The sequence below is a fragment of the Schistocerca piceifrons genome, chromosome 3 (genome assembly GCF_021461385.2).
Source record: "Schistocerca piceifrons isolate TAMUIC-IGC-003096 chromosome 3, iqSchPice1.1, whole genome shotgun sequence".
Taxonomy (NCBI): domain Eukaryota; kingdom Metazoa; phylum Arthropoda; class Insecta; order Orthoptera; family Acrididae; genus Schistocerca; species Schistocerca piceifrons.
The window spans coordinates 848547311-848550751 of NC_060140.1; positions in this window are offsets into that span (position 1 = coordinate 848547311).

Sequence of the window (3441 nt, forward strand, 5' to 3'; positions counted from 1 at the left end):
CAGCTCTCCATGCTACTCTATCCTGTGCAAGCTTCTTCATCTCCCAGTACCTACTGCAGCCCACATCCTTCTGAATCTGCTTAGTGTATTCATTTCTTGGTCTCCCTCTACGATTTTTACCCTCCACGCTGCCCTCCAGTACTAAATTGGTGATCCCTTGATGCCTCAGAACATGTCCTACCGACTGATCCCTTCTTCTAGTCAAGTTGTGCCACAGACTTCTCTTCTCCCCATTTCTATTCAATACCTCCTCATTCGTTATGTGATCTACCCATTTAATCTTCAGCATTCTTCTGTAGCACCACATTTCGAAAGCTTCTATTCTCTTCTTGCCCAAACTATTTATCGTCCATCGTTCCATACATGGCTACACTCCATACAAATACTTTCAGAAACGACTTCCTGACACTTAAATCTATACTCGATGTTAGCAAATTTCTCTTCTTCAGAAATGCTTTCCTTGCCATTGCCAGTCTACATTTTATATCCTCTCTACTTCGACCATCATCAGTTATTTTGCTCCCCAAATAGTAAAACTCCTTTACTACTTCAAGTTTATCATTTCCTAATCTAATTCCTGCAGCGTCGCCCGATTTAATTCATCTACATTCCATTATCCTCATTTTGCTTTTGTTGATGTTCATCTTATAGCATCCTTTGAAGACACTGTCCATTCCATTCAACTGCTCTTGCAAGTACTTTGCTGTCTCTGACAGAATTACAATGCCATTGGCGAACCTCAAAGTTTTTATTTCTTCTCCATGGGTTTTAATGCCTACTCTGAACTTTTCTTTTGTTTCCTTTACTGCTTGCTCAATATACTTATTGAATAGCATTGGGGATAGGCTACAACCCCGTCTCACTCCCTTCCCAACCACTGCTTCCCTTTCATCTCCCTCAACTCTTATAACTGCCATCTGGTTTCTGTACAAATTGTAAATAGCCTTTCACTCCCTGCATTTTACCCCTGCCATCTTCAGAATTTGAAAGAGAGTATTCCAGTCAACATTGTCAAAAGCTTTCTCTAAGTCTACAAATGCTAAAAAGGTAGGTTTGCCTTTCCTTAATCTAGCTTTTGGCATAATGGTCAAATAATTTATGAATTTATACATTTTATGTCCTTCTAAAGTAAAAGGGTTTTCATCTACACTTTTGCCTTTAAACTCATTTCACAGGCACACTGCTATGACTGTACCACCAGAGTGCTGTAAAATGTGTATTCATGTTAATTCTGTGTAATATTAGCTTGTAAGAAAACAATCCTGATGCACAACATGTTTTCTAGTTTAGAAACAAACTGCAAGGACTAATGTTTCACTAAACAGCACTAGCAGTGCATTATCATAATAAAGAAATCCCTGATGGCTCTGGTTGTAAATAAGGACAGGAAAACACAATATTACTAAATTGCTAAAATGGTCATTTGTTCCATTTATGTAAGAGCATCCAGGGGCAAGAAAATTTTATTTTCATTATTTCATAAAATGGTTCATTAAATCTAAACTGTCATAATTCACTCATTAAGAGCGACAACCTTTAAAGGTTTAACACAATAAGTCAGTTATTACAGTTACAAATTGTGTATGTGTCTTGATGCAGCATAACTCAAAGTGCACAAATTGCCTAGACAAATATTCATCCACTATTTGAGAATGTGACTTAAATAGACTTTGACATAATTTCAAAATGTTTTAAAGTTTTTCTCAGCAATTACTCCCGTCCTCACCCCCCACCCTGCCTCCCAACCAACAAAATAATGAAAGGGATAAAGTAAATTACTAAATTTTTGCTTTCATGTAATAAAATTTTACCATCAGACATGATGTTTTAGTTTATTACTTTTTTACTATGAACTCTCTTTTCAACACACTTTCCTCGCAGTGTTCACATATACGACTGAATCTATTGTCAAAATTACTTCGTTGTACGGCACTATATGCCATCATAAACGTGAAGCATGAAAAGCAATTTTGATATTGACCTTTTCAGTAGTTTATGGGCAGATAGTCTGAAACTAATAAAACCAACATTATTAGGACTTCACATCTTCAACCCTATTGGTTTGATACATTAACTCATTTGTAAAGTAATCAGACACTTGAACCTGTTTTATACATGGGAGTCTGATTGTTTTTTAAGGAACAGGGAATGCAGCTACTGGTTATATAAGAAATTTGATAAATGGGCAAAGATTCATATCTGTGCAAAGTTTAATTGTGGCATCTTTTTAGATAAGGGAAGAATACATTTTGCATTCAGGTGAAAAATTTATGCAGTTTTAATACACTGATATTAAGATCGGAGCTGGTACTAACAGCATGTACATAATATTATAAGTATCTAACTCAGTAAAATGAAATTTATTTTCACTGCATGGATCATAGTACCTCCAAAATCTAGATCACATCCTGGAACATCATGTTCACATCTTGCATCCATTGTGTAAACTGGTCTACTCTTTATGCTCTTGTTCTTCATGTTTCTACTGAATGACAATGCCTCTGCCTAGCCATGGTTTCATAAGGGAACAATGTGACATGATCTAACATACCTACAGTTATTGGCTAAATGAAATTTGTCTTGATGTTTTGTTTGCTGAAGCTCCCTTATTTCTGGAAGACTGAATAAGAATTCAGAAGCATTACAATAATTCAAGTCCACTAGTCATTAAAGTTATACACACCTGACTTGTGCAGTTAGGATAAGAATTTATTGTTGCTGATGCAGAGCTGCAAATCACCCTGACTGCAAAAATTAAGTTTTCGTCAATTTGTAGTCGAATGATATCTGTGAGGGGGGGGATGATGATGATGATGATGATGATGATGATGATGAACATTACAGTATTGCTTAAAAACAGTCTTTATTTTTCAACGACACATTTCGCCTTATTTAGGCATCTTCAGGTTATCTTTTCTATATAGGACATGAGAGGCACCGAGATCTGCATAACGCATTCCTGTTCACTCATTCCTGTGAATGGGAACGCGTTATGCAGATCTCGGTGCCTCTCGCGTCCATCTAGAAAAGATAGCCTGAAGATGCCTAAATAAGGTGAAACGCGCTGTTGAAAAATAAAAAAATAAAATTGCAACCAAGACTGTTTTTAACCAGTACTGTTAAACACTGGCTTGCTGTATGCCGCATATGGATTGGGAGAACATTACAGTTTCACTTTGGTTGGCATGTGATTTTAGAAGCTGTTAATTTAGAAAGTACCCATCTTATACGTAAAATCAACTTGAACTGAAGGGGAGAAAAGAAAAACGTGATTGCTCAGCAGGGGAATGAACTGTGGTTTGTGCCTTATCTGGACAACCTTCTGCTTCTAATAGAATTTATCTTCTTCCTCTCCTCTGTTTCCAATTTGTTTCTTAATGCATCCCATTTTCTTTGTGTATCCCACTTATTTATATCATACTAATATCAAAAAACAGCCAG